General features: G+C 39.1%; 1 long non-coding RNA gene across 1 annotated transcript; it reads left to right on the top strand.

The window, feature by feature from the left end:
• Positions 1 to 8,862: 8,862 nt before the first annotated feature.
• LOC148057541 (uncharacterized) lies at positions 8,863 to 16,170 on the top strand. Its single transcript, XR_015700062.1, has 3 exons — positions 8,863 to 9,103; positions 15,707 to 15,819; positions 15,938 to 16,170. It is a non-coding gene; the product is annotated as an uncharacterized LOC148057541 (long non-coding RNA).
• Positions 16,171 to 16,775: the final 605 nt, after the last annotated feature.

The raw sequence follows: 16,775 nt of genomic DNA, 5'->3' as shown, positions 1-16,775 counted from the left end.
AAGAATCTAGCCAAGCAGTAGGATCTGGAAGCTATCATTTACAGAATTGCTGAAGGTTTCTATGAAGGAGGTACCACCCTTTTCTTGTCCTTTTAATTAAATTTTAACTCTTTCTCTTGACAGTTAAGAAAGGAGCAAGGCTGGGTAGGACTGAGAACTGCACAGAGGAAATAATTCATCTAGAATCATGGCAGTAGAATTGAAACGTAGATTTTATGATTGTACTTTCAATGCTCTCTGTTTCTGACAGGCATCAACTTAATCAGACATCTTCTCCATCCATAGAGCATTCAACATAGGATACACTATAAGCTAATTTTTATGTAGGTATTCAAAGTATTAGGAAAATCACAATAGTTTTTCTATTTTTTTTTTTTTTTTTTTCAGAGTAAGCAGAATTGGATCAATACTGAGCAAATTTGAAAATTTTAACCTTAAAGTTGGGCTTAATTTTCTAGATCAGATACTCATTTCACTTCAAGCAATGAACCATAGAGGTTATATTTTTACATTCTGATTTACAGCCGAAAAAGAATTTTATCATATTTACACAGCATGTGTAGGTAACCAGTGATATAAAGGACAAAAGGTATGAGATCAGGCAATGTAGTGAAAATTACATCCTCAGCACTATACCATTTTATAAGTGTAATTGTTACCATGGAAGTGAACAGAGATTTGCTTGACTAGCGAGAAACAATTAAGGGAATATTTAGATTGTTCATCCAAGGGCCCAATCCTCCAGGACTGATTTAGAAAAGGACTTGTGAAGTGAGTAGTCTGTTGACCTCGGGGAAGATGACCACATATTTGAAATGAAGCAAGTGTTTTGCTGCATCAGACGCATAGTGCATAGAATGGAGTTTGCAAGTTGCTGTTGAGGAATAGATTGAGCAGTTTGGGATCAGTACCTATGTCACTGCAGTGCTAGTGCTAGATACTTTAAATTCAATTCAATAGTGTCTTTACACATCCTGCCTGTTTAATTATCATTTGAAAACTGCTCATGCATCACTATTTTCTGACTCTACAGAACCATAGCTTAATCATGTTAGCAACTGTCTTTGATTTCTCTTTTATAATGGGTACAATTTTGCATAATAGGACACTTAAATCAGCTTAGATTGCTGCATTGGTTTAGCTGTTGTCTCAATATTATCCTTAATTTAGATGTAGTTTTAAAATTGTATCTGCTTGTCCTTGTGGAACTGTGCATTGGTTTCTCCTGTCTTTTCTCAGATGAGATAATTTTCTTTAGGCACATTTAAAGGTACAAAGATTCTAGTGACTAAATGATGACATTGTTAAAAAAACATCCAGTATTAGCAATATTGAGGAGAGGAGATACCTTCACTAGAGAAACATTTTCTGAAAAATGTTTCTTTTTTACAAAAGTCTTGTGCATGTGTGTGGACAAGTATGTAATACATATATGTACTCATTTCTTGTTGATAATAGGAATGCATGCTACGTGTTTAATCACCAGGGACATAATGCAATATCTGTGGGCAGTTTATTAATGTAATTTTTTTGTATCCCACACCTCTGCTTTATGAGGCTAGGCAAAACTGAGTCTTTTGTGTCAATATTACTGCAGCATGAGCTCTATTACATCTTTCTACAACAAATAAGCAAGGCTGTTGGTAATATTTGATGTATTAGTTTATGATGAGGTGTCCTTCTTATGCATGTGTAGAAGAAAACTAAAAGTGTATTGGTCTTGAAGAAAGATACAGTTAAAAGTAATTTTAAGAAATGCATTTGTTTTCTGTTCACAAAAAGGGGCATAGTCAGCCTGAAAGGCTCAATGAGGTAGAAGTTATTGGTCAGGGGGATTTTTGGAAAGGGAAACTATATATTATTAGTTTTCTAGTCTATTTTACTTACACAGTTTGCATGTAATCTATCAGCATCACATTATTTGTGCTTGTTGAACTTTGGTGTTGGAGACTTGGACCCTGGTCAGTGATAAAATAGAAGGGCTCCTTGGGGAGTGGAAGCATAGCATGCGTCTCTGCTTAGCATGCATCTCTGCTTTTCAAGACATAGCTGGGAGTGGAGTTAAATCAATCTGAAGTTGCTGCTTGGCATCTTATTAACTAAACGGTCAAAAAAGAGTAATAAAGAATATTTCATAGACTTAATATTTAAATTAGAGACCACTTTTGTGCATTGCCACAGGATTCAGATTATGTCTGTAGATTAGTCTGGTGCTTTTTTCCTGACTAAGGAGAAGTAAGTTGTGCCAGTCTTTTTTTCTGAACTGCAATGTTTTTCCTAAGGATGCAGGCCAATGTTTTAGGCCATGTTTTATCTTTTCCTAGAGAACATGCTGTTTCTGTAGGTTACTTTCCTCTAGAGCTACAATCTGAATATCTCGTGCAAGGTGTAAAGGTCTCTTTAAGAATGTACATGATTTTAGTAAGGGATGCATGCAAGTCACATAACATTTACTTAGTTGAGATTTCTAATGTTATTTAAGGTAATTCAGGAGGTTCCAGGTAAAGTATACACCCTGTAGCAATGACAGAAAAAGCAGAAGGATGTATCTTCTTGTCAAGTAGCAATTAATTTCCAAGAGTTTCTCCTCATGGATGGAAAATAATGAGCCATATTTAATAAAACTTGTCGATGAATAAGCAAATAGAAGTAGTCGTGTCATTTTGTGGTTTTGTTTTTGGTTTTTTTTTGTTATATGTCAGTTATTCCACTAGTTTTCCAGCTTTCCTACAATCTGGCCTTGGAATTCCATATTGATTAACTAGTCCATTTCTGAGGAGCTACACTTCAGACTGTGGTTCAGGTATTATTTTGTAGTATTTTTTAAAGACCGCAGCTTTGCTCTGTAACTTTCTCTCTTAACATTGCTTAGATACAATCCTAACTGGTACTGATAGGCAAAATAAGACAAAATCTTTGTGACTTTGGAGAACTAAATCAGAATCAAAAGATACCACATCAGATTTAATGATAGCCCGAAACAAGATGCCCTTTGGGAGCTCTGGGTTGACAAGTGACTCAGCATTATCACACTGTGCCATGACCTCCTGACCCCCCCTGTACTTTCATAGATTTAAGAAAAACTTTTGTTTCTTGATCTTATGCAATACAAGCAAAGGAAACAGCATGATCTCCTCACCTCCACTACCACCTCCTTTATCACCTTCTCAAATGCATTTTTTCTTTATTTGTATCAATGGGCATTTAGAATTATTTAATGAATTAGCAACTGAGGGCAAGAAGTTATCTGTAAGCATGCATTTTGAGGTTATTTTTATCCCATTGAAAACGCATTAAGAATCTCACCACTAATGTCTTGCAATAGATTCCTAATTACACATAACAACATCACTGTCATATTACTTAATCAAAAAAATGTAAATCAAAGTGGAAATTTAAGGTCAGCTTTCAGTCCTGTAATCACTTATGTACCCTCATAGATGTTTGTTTACTTTGGAAGTATGCTTGGTTTCCACAGATGCAAATGGAAAAGCCTGTGGATTGTAATTTCCCATAACTTTTATTTCCAATTTACACAGACAGAGTAAATATTGTTAATGCTCTGTGGGTATAATAAGATTTCACGCCCTGTAGATCCAGCTGCACTCTGTAGGCACTCCGCCACCACCATCACCACCTCCTGCTACACCACAGAACCAGAAGCCTCCACAAAGTTGGATATATTGCAGCACCTTTTGGAGAGACTCAGCCTGTCTCTGCCTCCTTAGGAGTAGGCACGTTGGTGACAGACGGCTGGAGTCCTCTTTTCCCTGAAATTCAGCTTCTGTCCCCAATCTGAGCATCTTGGGAGAAGCTTAGGTGAAGCAAGAGCTGCAAGGTAATATGTCCTTCCTCCATGTGGGCTCCACTTGAGACCATTAAGGCCTTGTGATATACATATGAGATGCAGAATAACTTTCATCCACAAGAAAAGACCAGCATTAAAGCACGTGTGTCGTGGTTTAACCCCAGCCAGCAACTAAGCACCACGCAGCCGCTCGCTCACTCCCCACCAGTGGGATGGGGGAGAGAATCAGAAGGGTAAAACGGAGAAAATTCATGGGTTGAGATAAGAACAGTTTAATAATTGAAGTAAAATAAATTAGAACAGTAAAATAGGCAAAGCAAAAACCGTGCACGCAAACAAAGCAAAGCAAGGAGTTCATTCACTACTTCCCATGGGCAGGCAGGTGTTCAGCCATCCCCAGGAAAGCAGGGGTCCATCACACCTAACGGTTACTTGGGAAGACAAACGCCACCATACCCAATGTCCCCCCTTCCTTCTTCTTCCCCCAGCTTATATACTGAGCATGACGTCATATGGTATGGAATAGCCCTTGGGCCAGTCTGGGTCGGCACCCCCCCCGCCCCCCCCCCCCCGGCTGTGTCCCCTCCCAGCTTCTTGTGCCCCTGGCAGAGCTGGGGATGGCTGAAAAGTCTTTGACCAGTGTGAGCGCCACTTAGCACCTATTTAGCAACAGCCTAGCACTCCTTAGCAAGAACCAAAGCATCAGTGCATCATCGACATTGTTCTCATCCTAAACCCAAAACACAGCCCCATACCGGCTACCAAGACGAAAATTAACTCTATCCCAGCTGAAACCAGGACACACGTGTTAAAGCATTAATACCTTGTATAGTTAAAATATTTATAATGTTGGGTTTTTTTAAATTTTCTTTTATCCCAGGTTGCTTTGTAGGTCAAACTTGTACTTAAGACTCTGGTTAATAAAGTTTAGGCCAAGCTAAGAGCTCCAGAACCATGCCTAACCCAATGAATATTGAAACAATTTAGCTAAAACAATTACTAAGATGCTTTATGCAACATCCCCCCCCACCCCCCCAAGAAAAGTGTGCTGGCCTATGCAGAAAGAAAAATTACTAAAATCTGTTTTGAAAGTTTCATATATGCGTGGATTATGATGGATTGTCAAAAGGAAGAAGTTCCAGGGAGCCCTTCAGGTAAGAGAGAGTAGCTGGGGCTGCTGAAGTTGCCTCAGGGTGCAATCGCTTTTCTCAAAGCCACTATACTTGCAAATAATCAAGGGCTCATCTGAGACTCCTGTAAATTCTATTATGTTGATGGGGCTCATTTATCCTGACACCAGTATTCATTTGTGGTATGAAACTATGATAATCCAAGGTATTTTAATGGCCAAGTATAAGAAAAGGCAGAAGATATTTCATTTGACAGTAAAAATTACACCTTTTCCATTTTTTTAAGGGAAGTTCTTCACAGGTTAATTTTTTGTTCAGGAATTTGTTCAAGACCCATATAAAATTAGTTCAGTTCTGCAATTATTAATCACAAAAAGAAGCAGATATTCATTGAGAAGGATTCTTTTGAATCCCATGAAACCACTTGAACAAGTTCGTGGGTGAGTATCATCCACTGCAAAACTAACAGCTTGCTGAATTTTATTTATAGGCCATTTAACTTCTGTGAATATTCATTAAATGGGGCGCTTTTTTGTACATATTAGAGGTGAGTGATTGTGGCCATGTTGAGAATTTGCAGGGCATTTGTGATAAGTTTTAAGCCGAACTAAGCAGAATTTTTAATAATGTTAATGTATATGTGCTTGGGTCTATTAAAAAATAATTCCAACTTGGTATTAAATATGTCATTATTTTTTTGAATTATTTAGTTTTGGAAAACATTTCCATTCTTTTAAATTGCAAGACAATTTTGAAATTAAAGCCATTATTCTGAAATGGCAGGCTGAAAAGGGGAGGGCTTGCTTTGGTTCAAAATGACCTACAGAACAGAGCAAAGCATTACTGGAGATATAATGAAATCAAACATGTTGACATCTTTGAATTTTTTGTCCTAGAACATTTGCAACGTTTGATCTGATTTCTTACAAAATCTCTGACCCTCCAAAACTCTTTTTCAGCAGTTTTACTGTTTGTGAAAAAGTCATCCAGTTCTAGTAGATCTTCCTCATGCAGCTTTCCTTTCAAACAAGAATTGAAGGCCTGGTCCTCAAATAAGATAAAGTTCAGAATCAGGTTTCCTAAAGTAGTTACCTACTTAAAAATGGCAAAATTATGTTCAAGCAAGAATAGACTATGTTTCTGAAACATAGAATTATGTAAGTAAATTGGCTAAGCAGAAATATGCAAACTGTTTCCACTATTTACTTTCTCAAGTATCTGCTCTGTATAGTTACTAGTTTATGTTGATTTGGGAAATTTCACTATTAGGCAGGTAATTCTTAAGCATCCTACATAGCCTGTGAGATCCTCTTAAACCCTTGCAGCTTTGCATCCATGCAATTTTTGTGACACATAGATTTTATGGTGGCCTCCTGCAGAAAAGGCACTTCATAAGAATAAGCACATCTTTCAGGTGAAATAAGTCCACCTGGTTTTGTCTGTTGTTTTTAAATAGCCCCAAGGACTACCTCGGACTGTGCTTGTACAGAGAATAATCCTGTCAGAGCAGTGGAAGTGGTGTGAAGAAACAAGAAGCTCTTACTCAGTCTCCCTCTGAATCACATTGGGTCACTTTAAAACATCATATTGCTATGTTGCATTTGAAAACGTGTGTAGTTTAGGACAGTGGTCTCCACACTTTCTTGATCATGCATCCCTATGAGCACCTCCGATATATGTATATTTATTTATAAATTATATACATGTACTACTATACTAATATATCATGTACATTTTAGAACATACACAAAAATAGAAATTTAAAAGGATGAGATAAATATTAACTAAACACTACTTTAATTTTTTACTTTATTTTATTTTATTTTATTTCAAAATATTTTTTTTGGTACAACAACTGTTTTCTTCCCACACCCCAATAGACTGTCTTGCACACTCCCTGGGTTATGTGCACCCCACTTTGGAGATCACTGATCTAGGACATGAAAGAGCCAAGGCACAATTTGGGCTGGGGTCTTAGAGTTAAAAGTTTGTGATGTTTCATGTTCCCAGGTTTTCCAGCCCCATTAAGGACTCACTGTGATGGCTTCTCCTTGCTAATGTTGCATAAGGGGAGCAGCATAGACAATTTTAAAGCATCTTAGTGTGGCATTGGACTTTGTTAAACGTCTTTAGCACTCTTAATGTAAAATAAGAATATTCACGTAGGGAATTTTTGTGGAATTGCTGCAGCATTTTAAATTCAGAATCTCACCAATTTCCCAGTAGTCTCCCCTTATGCAAAGCACCATTTACTTCCAGTGGGAGCTCCTAATTCTCTTATGCTTCTGAGAAAATGCCAACTGTACTTGATGAAATACAGTCATTTGCTCCTGATGCTTTCCGTTATTTTCCTCAATGCACCATTATAATCTATAGTACTGAAAAGAACATTAGAAAAAACAGCTTAGGCTCTGGACATTGTATAGTTGACATAACAAGTCACACACAGTTTCTTTCAAGTTCTGATATGCTCCCAGTCCAGGTTGTTACTGAACTTCATTAACCAGTTGAGTGAGCACAAAACATCATATGGTGATTTTATAGCAAAATAAGCAGTCACTGTCGTCTCCTCTAAAGGAGATGCTCCTTTAAAGAATTAAAAGAAAATTCTTCTGAACACAAGGACAAGAAGAAGATTGAGAAGATTATCTGTCAGCATCTAGAATGAAAACAGCATGCATTATTTTAGACAAATTACTTCACATATTGTGTGCGGAGGATTATAGTTACTATAGTAACAAAATGTGCTTTGATTACTTAAATGTTGTATGCTATACATCTTCATTAGGTATTCTCTTATCACAAAAACTATCCCATGCTGCATTTCACTGAGCTAAAATGGAGAGGAAGAGGTGCTTCCATGAGCATTTGGATACGCTGTCCTAAGACAGACACTGTCTCACCCTCCCGTCATCATCATTCAATACTTCATCTAAAGCAGGAGATCTGTGATCAAAGCTATTGAACTGAAAATATTTGCAGGAGTTGGAAGAAAATCATCCATCACGTGATTCTTACAGATATAGACAAAACTTGGTCCTTTAATAATATTGCCTTCGTTTTTAATCTCTCGTTGTGTTTGTGAATTTGGGTCTAGCTACTTTATTGTACAGCACCAGAATTAAAATATGAGTAATTCAAATATGCTATTGTATGTTGTTCCAATAATGTACACATGATTATACTATAAGACAGTTCATCATCATGTAGAAATCAATGAGTTTGTTGTCTTGTATAGAGGATCTATGTATTCTGTACATAGTTTTTGTCCAGTTTTTCTTTCTGAATCGATTTCAGTTCCTGAAAATCAGGTCAAACTCTCTTTTAAGTTGGAAAAAAAAAAATCACATTTTGATTTCAAGGTTAGTTGGTTCTGCTGTAATGATGGATTTGGTCAGCTTTCAGGGTGCATAAAGCCCTGATCTAATGGATGTGGAGGCTGCATGGATCAATAGTTTTGATATGGTCAATGATCCTAGCAGGAAACTGGAACTCCAGGGAATCCCTAAAAAGGTAGCAGTAGCCTTTCTGCCCATGCAAATCTGTGTACCTTTGTATATTAAAATCTGTAACATGCTGCAAAGTAATAATGCCAAATTCCAAATCATATTGGTATAAGAATTTCAGTGCTTGCAGTTGCTGATTTTTCAATGCTTTGGTTAACTGCAAAACACTATATGCACTGCTTTTGTAATCTGTCCCATAAAGACAAATATTTTTATGTGTGTGAGTATGCATTTGCAAGAATTAACAAACTATAAAGGACCGATAGAAAAATGTGGTTTTTGTCTCGACATTGCCGCCGTAGCGCCATCCAGCGTCGCGCTTCGAAAAGACCACCTTCTCCACAGCTTTGAGAACAACAACCTCGTGCGCCTGCGCACAGACTAAAGGCGCGAAAAGAGCCGAGGCGGGGACAAAAAGGCGCGAAAAGAGCAGAGGCGGGGACAGCACATCCGTGGCGAGCCGCACGTACGCATTTGTGATCCGCGCATGCGTGAGCCCCTATATAAGGAGCACACGTGGCCCTCGGGTGGGGTGGCAGCGGCGGCGCGTGAGAGACCGTTCCTAGTGTTCCTGCACCCTCCAGCGTCCCCCCCCCGCTTCGGTCCCCGACGACGCCCGAGGCCACCGGAGACCCAGCAGAAGATTGTCAGGACTCGAGGTGGTGGCGATAAACTCCTCTTTTTCCCTTTCTTTCTCTTTCTCTCTCCCCTATTCTTTTCCCCTCCTCCCTTGCCCTCCCTCCTCCCTCTGTTCTCCCCTCGAATAAAAGTAAAAGGTTGTATGACATTTGACGGATTCCAGCGTCTTAATCTCGTCCTTGGGATCGTATCGAAACCTCCCCCGACATTGGATTGGGACACAAACAAAGGAAACCATTTACTGGTCTTCTGTTTTGTAACTGAAATGCTTCAGGAGGTTAAACAATCCTTGTGTAATCTGGGAGAGCTCTCTTCACATATTAGTATTGCAACAAACTGCTTGCCCCACAGATAAGCTGTACCTAACAGCTTCATGGCTTGAAAGTTGCCTTGTTGTGCTGGTTTTGGCTGGGATAGAGTTAATTTTCTTCATAGTAGGTAGTATGGGGCTATGTTGTGAATTTCTACTGGAAACAGTGTTGATAATACAGAGATGTTTTTGTTATTGCTGAGCAGCGCTCACACAGAGTCAAGGCCTTTTCTGCTTCTCACCCCACCAGCAAGGAGGCTGGGGGGGCACAAGAGGCTGGGAGGGGACACAGCTGGGACAGCTGACCCCAGCTGACCAAAGGGCTGTTCCACACCATATGACGTCATGGTCAGCATGTAAAGCTGGGGGAAGAAGAAGGAAGGGAGGGACATTCAGAGTGATGCCGTTTGTCTTCCCAAGTAACCATTACGTGTGATGGAGCCCTGCTTTCCTGGCTCAACTGGTGGCCTGCTGATGGGGAGTAGTGAATGAAATCCTTATTTTGTTTTGCTTGCGTGAGTGGCTTTTACTTTACTTATTAAACTGTCTTTATCTCAACCCACGAGTTTTCTCACTTTTACTCTTCCACTTCTCTCCCCCGTCCTACCGGGTGGGGAGTGAGGGAGCAGCTTTGTGGTGCTTGGTTGCCGGCTGGGTTTAAACCATGACACTTGTCTAGTATAGCTGTGGTTTTTCAACAAGGCCTGCATGTATCTGATAGGCCTGCCAAAAAGAACAAGGGTAAAGGAAGCATTGAAAGTTGGAGTTTCTTGAATGGGTGGAAAATTTCACATTTTAGAAACTGTATCCTACAGTGCTGACAAAATTAAATGTCTCTTTTATGCCAAGATCTATCATGAACGTGAGTTGAACATACATTTTTGTGAGTGTAATGGGAATTGTTTTAAATCCAGCTGGAAGACAAAACAGGGACCTGCATTTGAGTGTATGTGTTGAAAATGGGGTAGGAGGGGAAAGGGTAAAAGTAACCAAGGTATTCCTAGAGAGTGTGGGGAAAGGGAGGAAGGATGAATGGACCGATTATGGAATCTTCTATTCCTGAGGTGATTTAGGCATGCAGGAGTACTTGATTCCTTTAACTATGTGCAAATGCTGATATTGAATAGACCCTGAAGCCTCTGCAGTGCGGATGCGACTTGGCCTGGAAATTTGGGTGTACTGAGGTACTACCAAATACTGTTTAAATATAGCCTTAGGGAATCTGAGTTTTGTAACGATGACAGACTGGAATAAACCTTGTGCTCCTAGTTTGCATGGAGGGAAAAAGATTTCTTTCATATGATCCTGCTTTTCCTTGCCCATACTCATGTCCCATTTATTTGTTTTTCTGGAGCAAGGCTTGATGTCCAGACTCACTTTTCTGTCTTCATGCCTCAGATAAATATTTCGCTGAGGGCAGAGTTTGCTTGTTGTTGTTTGTTTGTTTTTTTTTCCCAAAGAAGTCCCAAGTAAAGTTAAAAAAAAACCAAACAACAAAACTTCAGGATTAGGCTTCTGGTGTTTTCTAAATATTTTGTTAACAGTTCTGTTAAAATACTCATAATTGGGTGCTTAAAGTGGTCTGACATACTGTGTGAAAGCCCACAAGGAGAAAAAAAGCCTTCAGAGACTTAAGATGCCTCATCCTGCTTGTTTGAAACTTAATTTTGATTTCTCAGCCTGTGCTGCCGCTTCACTGCTGAAGGATTGTGTGTGCAATCGGGATATACTACATTTAATGCATCTCACATGGATACATGTGCATTCATGCAGAGGTGTGGTTGCATCCTGGTGCTAGCATGTCTCACACTACCATAAGGGCTGAATCTCATTTTACTGAACTCTTCTACTGTAGTATACAGGGCACATGCTTATAGATTAACAGAGAAAAGGGGCAGAAAATGACAGCAAAAAAATGACTTTACCCTGATTTAGGCAACTCTAATCCTGATTTAAAGGTGATATTCCCAAAACAAAGTGATCATTATTTGGATAGAGGTTAGTTTTTTGTATTTGAATGTTTCTAGCAATGTGTGGTGAAGAAGGCTGGGATCTGCAGAGGAATTAGGAGATCACATCACAGTTGTAGTTTCACATATATTATCAATGGAAAGGGTTTCCTCAATAATGCAGATTCCTCATAAGGGCTCTCAGTTACCATGCATAAGGTGAAAATGTCATTCTGCATGTGCATCAACAGGCTGGTGTACATTGTGTATTTATTCTGTGTAGTGTACAGTAATGCATACAACAGTGTGCATTTACTGTGCCTTATGGGAATGATCGTAATCTTTACAACTTTGGGGTTTCTTTGTTTTTAAATACATGATAAAGCAGTGGAAGAAGCCAAATACACAAATCTATAACAAACGTAATGTCATCACAAGATGTAATCTAACTGAGACCCCTAGTGAACTGCTTAGTGCCCAAGCATAAAGAGCATCCTTCACTGTGGAGCATGGGAGGGTTAATTCTGGGCAATTTGGGAGTGAGGTTTGGCACTGGTTGAAGGGAGCACAGTAGATACGTGTTCCAAAGAACACACAACGCTCCTTGTTCCCTGGCCTCCATAGACTCTATCAGTAGTACTTTTTATAAACAAAGACAGGTAACCATCCTACCCATCTGTTGACCATCATTTGCAAGCTGGTTTCTCAATGTTCTCATTTAGGAGATTGCAGTCAGGGAGAGGTCCTTCCAAGAGTCTGCTCAGTGCATCAGCCTCTCATGATTATTGTGAACTGCCTGCTAGAGTTGTCTTTATCTCTTCAACAGACTACAGAAAAAGCTACAACGATTGACCAAAAGGCTAGTCTCTCTTAAGCTTAGATGCAAGTATAAGGCCTCATTTAAGTTACATGGTTAGTCACTATTATTCAATGTCTTCTGTCTTGAAGGAGCATAAAAATTGGTAGTTGCCCTTATTTTAAATAGCAAATCCTCTTTGAATAAAGTTGTTCAGTGAAATGGCTAAGTACCCAGGAGTAATCTGTAACAAGCACTCTGCTGAGAAACAAAACTATGGCACCTTTCTGTTTTTGAAGTGTTTGCAACATCTATTACAAATCAGACGCTGTCAATATTGAGGAAGTTAGCTTCTCCATTTTTGGAGTCTTTTTGAAATACTTAAGAATAACTTAGGAAAATTGGGTTGTGCTGCCTGTTAGCATTAGCTCCCTAAATTCAGCGCATGCTATTAGGTTGAAATCCCCACACTTAACACACGCCCCCGCTACCTGTTATTGCTTACTGCTGAAGTCTAGCATCCACTGACAACTTGTCCAGCAGCTTGAAGACTCTCTGGAGTGGTAAAGCATATTTTAAATCCATCAGGACTGAATAACATGGTCAGCAGTCATCATTTAGAGATGAGACAGATATCGAACTTCAGGCTGAGAATGCAAAGATGTCCTTCTCTGTCTCCAAGCAACTGGGATTGTCACAGTGTCTAGTAGTTCAAAACAAAATATGTTTCCATAGAGCATTTCAATGTATCTCCAGTGTTATTCTGTCTGTTTGAAAGGCTATTTGTTTACAGCACTTCAAGGAAGATTTCTCAGTGTTTGTTGCTAATGTGATTAGGCAGCAAAACCAAAAACTAGGCAGCAGAAATCTGCCTATAGAGGAAGAGTTGTAAGCTTTCTAGAGCTGTTTTGCAGCCATCTGTGAGACTCTCTACCAAAGCTGGGTCTTCCATAGTATTTAAATTAGTGGGTCAATTTTTAAATAGACGTGTCCATTAGAGTAGAAAAACTGAGGAACAACGGTTCCCTTCTTGACATGTCAAAAACCGATTTGGTGTCCTTCATTTTGCACTGTAAGATCCATCCATTTACATCTCTGGGCTTTCTATTTGAAAAATAGACAATCAGGAGGGAAAAGGACAGCTGATGCACTAATGGTAATGAGAAGTCAAGCTCTCACATGTTACATGCTTTTCCTTTTTTGTGGTTTTTTTTTCTTTTTCCAACCTCCTGCTCATCTTTGTAAGTTTAGAAGATGTAAGAATCATGCTTTTGTAAAATAGATAGCAATATATAGGTGCCAGTTATTGCAAATGAGCCTGGAAGGTCTTTTCCTGCTTTTTACATATGCGTGTCTGTATATGAGTGTATGCGTGTATATTTCTGTGTATATTACCTCATAGTAACTTAGACATAAGTATAGTAGAAACACAGCAGGACTTCACACAGACATTTGAAGAGAAAAATTATTTGGTAACAGTTTCACAGCCTTACAAGTGAAGAAGCTCAATTTGACAAATCCAAACAATTGGCAGCATTTTTCTTCATGTGTTTGTTGCTAACTCATGGGAAGAACTGCCTCCACAGAACTGCTGCAGTCTTGGATAGGCAGACTGCAGTCATTGCAGGGTGGCAGAGTAGGAAGGCAGGGGAGAGAAAGTCTCTACCTGCATTAGGTAGCATGAAGAGAAGTTGCCTTTAACCTGTTGACAGTTGAAGGCTTTCTTTGGGGAGTGAAAAGTATGTAATATTCCTGGAACGTCCATTTTACTAATGGGCCAGTGGAAGCAAACAGCATTCCACGTGTAGCTTGTGCAGACATGTACGGTTCTGTCCTAGTAGCAACACTAATGGGTGTTCCATATCTGCTGATTTCAACTGGATTGTAAACAGAAGCAAGAGATCAAATCAATGGAGGAGGTGGCAAGATAAGCCAGCCGTCCTGCCTGAGTGCACAGGTTGTAGATCAAGATATGTCTGCCAACCAACCACTGTACAAGCAACAATGTGATGCAGAGAGGGAGAATAGCTTGCAAGTCAATTATCTTTTTAGATAATTCTCTTTGTCATGATTAGTCATTATTTGTATAGCTTGGTTGTGACTATTTTGTTTTAAACTGATGCAGCATTCAGCAAACCTGTATTCATCAAAACACTTTTGGAAGGGTCATTGTTTTTAAGTTTACGTGGAAAAATAGCATAAGGTGAGACAAAAAGAGAAAGCCATTAGTTGTGTAAAGTAATACAGACAGAGGATGTAGTTATGAAACTGGATACCAGCTGATTTATTCCTGGCGCCATGAGAAGTAAGTAGGGAGTAGGGAGGTGGGTTTGGACCACACAGTTCTTCAACATTTCAGGGTGAGAGCTACCACTGTTGTGCAACAGAAGCACAGTAAGCAGCCCTAAAATGGTATCTACAAATTATTTTTGTAGTAATGGCTTTCACTTTATTGATTTTATTAGTTTGTGATGAGCAGTATTTTTAAGCCTTGTGAATGTCCTCTTTTTCCTGTTACGATTTTACTTTTGGTGCAGGAGTAGGGCAATAAGTCCTCATAGCAAAGGGACTTAGGGTAGGCTTGTGACATGGACCTGCATAGATGCTTGGGCTGCCTGTCAGTGAACTAGTTCAGGCATTATGAGTAAAAGCAATTTAGGCATCTTTCCACTGTGTCTTGCAGACAGACTTCCAGAGCCAGACAAAGCTAAGAGAGATGCTGTGGAAAATGCATTTACATAATTCAACCAGTTGACATTATCTGATAAAAGAAACATAGACAAAGAGCTTCAAGAGGGTTAGAATTGAGATGGCTGTAATGCCAAAATAGCATTGCCACATATGGGCCTTAGCCTCATAAATCAGCAGCTGGGAGCTTTGTGCTGGCAGTTACCTGAAATTCAGTATGCTACCATGTGAAAAAGAATGTTTTTTTCTGAGCTTCTTGAGCATATATTGCTCTTCCTGCTTGGGGAGAAGCACCCATAAGTGTGTGTTCAATTTAACGTGCATTAATTCATAATCCATAAATTTAGTACCAATAAATGCATTTATTGAGAAAAAGTATAATGGGAGAGTTGAAAGAAAGAAGGATGAGGATGAGATCCGCATTTTCTGCTTTTCCATTTTTCTTCCTTAACTGTATTTTCTCTCTCTGCTTCAGAGCCTTTACCACTACCACAGCTTTCATTTCTTCTTCTGCTTTCCCCCCACATCTCAGGTTCATGTGGATGGCTTCCCTGTGTTTCTTCAGGTATGCCACAGTCCAACAGCTCTTAATTTGTCCACCTCATGATTTTTTGGGAACTTCATACCCCATGTTGCCACCCTCTAGCCCCAAAGTTCATCCTCCTAGGCCGCCTCTCCCACTTCCCAATCTGTCTCAGGCTCCACATCACCTTAGTAAACTATTTCTTATTTTCTTGACTTTTTTATGTGCTACCCTCTTGTTTTTTGAGAGTAAATAACACATTCTTTTCACTTCTCTTTTTAGAATGAGTTTCCGATTTCAAATCTTTGCTATATGTACATATACATATACATTTATTTTATTTTATTTATTTATCAGATCTTCACTCTTGGACCTTCACAACTCAAAAGGGTAACTCTGGAACCCCTGTTCTCTCGAGCCAGATTCTGGCATTTAACAGCTCCTTTGCTCAACATACCATTTAAAGTAAGGTGAGTACGTAGGACTTTGATATGAACACCATCTGTGTTTCCCTTCTCTCTGATCAAAAATCTCAACCATGTTCCACCTGCCTCCACCAGCATAAGGTAATCTTGACTTCTTTTTCAGAATCAACAAGAATCACTCCTCAAGTGGTTTGTGGAAGATTTTGCACCTGTATTTGAGGAAACATTCAATGTATATTTGCACTCCTTTTCTCATTTATGCTATGATTTCCCCTATGATACTCTTTGGGGAGCAGGCTCCATTTCACACTACCTCTAGAACTGTGTGCATTATAAATTCTGTTCTTACAGTTAGCTTTAAGTCAGTGCATTGCATTATGCAGTCTTACAGTTAAATCCTGAATTTAGGCTATTAATGAATTCTTTTTAATGAACTAACATAAACATTCAAATATATCTTATAAAAAATAAATACACATTGCTCAGAATCTGAAAGTGATTTCTGGAAAATAGTTGTTCCTGTCATTTTGCCTCTTGGTAAAATACTAACAGAGTTTCATAAGACAACAATTCCTTCTGCCAGATTTCATAAGACAACAATTCCTTCTGCCAGATTTCAACACCTACTGCAAATAATGGAAGTGTGAAAAGAATAAAAAAAAACAGGCAGGAAGAATCCCATGTATGGTAGAAAACTGACCACCTTAATTTCAGAATCCCTTCTTTCCTCTCTTATGACAGTGATCCCCCTTCATGCAACGTGGGTTTTTTGTGTTTTTTAATGTATAGCATGGCGTATGCTAAATGTAGCATATGGTACATATAAGCACATGCATCGATGTGCTACATATGCTTCCTGCACTATATGTGTATGTAGCGCATAGCATGATCCAATGTAATGTTATAGGTCTGACTGCGACTGATGTTTTCAGGTCTGCTCGGTAGGTAGAAAGCAAACAGATGTACATATTACATGCACCTGCGAGAAAACTAGTATTTTG

This window comes from Nipponia nippon, unplaced genomic scaffold (assembly GCF_047370975.1).
Source record: "Nipponia nippon isolate SJK-2023a ecotype South Korea unplaced genomic scaffold, ASM4737097v1 scaffold_1, whole genome shotgun sequence".
Classification (NCBI taxonomy): domain Eukaryota; kingdom Metazoa; phylum Chordata; class Aves; order Pelecaniformes; family Threskiornithidae; genus Nipponia; species Nipponia nippon.
This window is presented reverse-complemented; position numbering and strand designations above follow the sequence as displayed.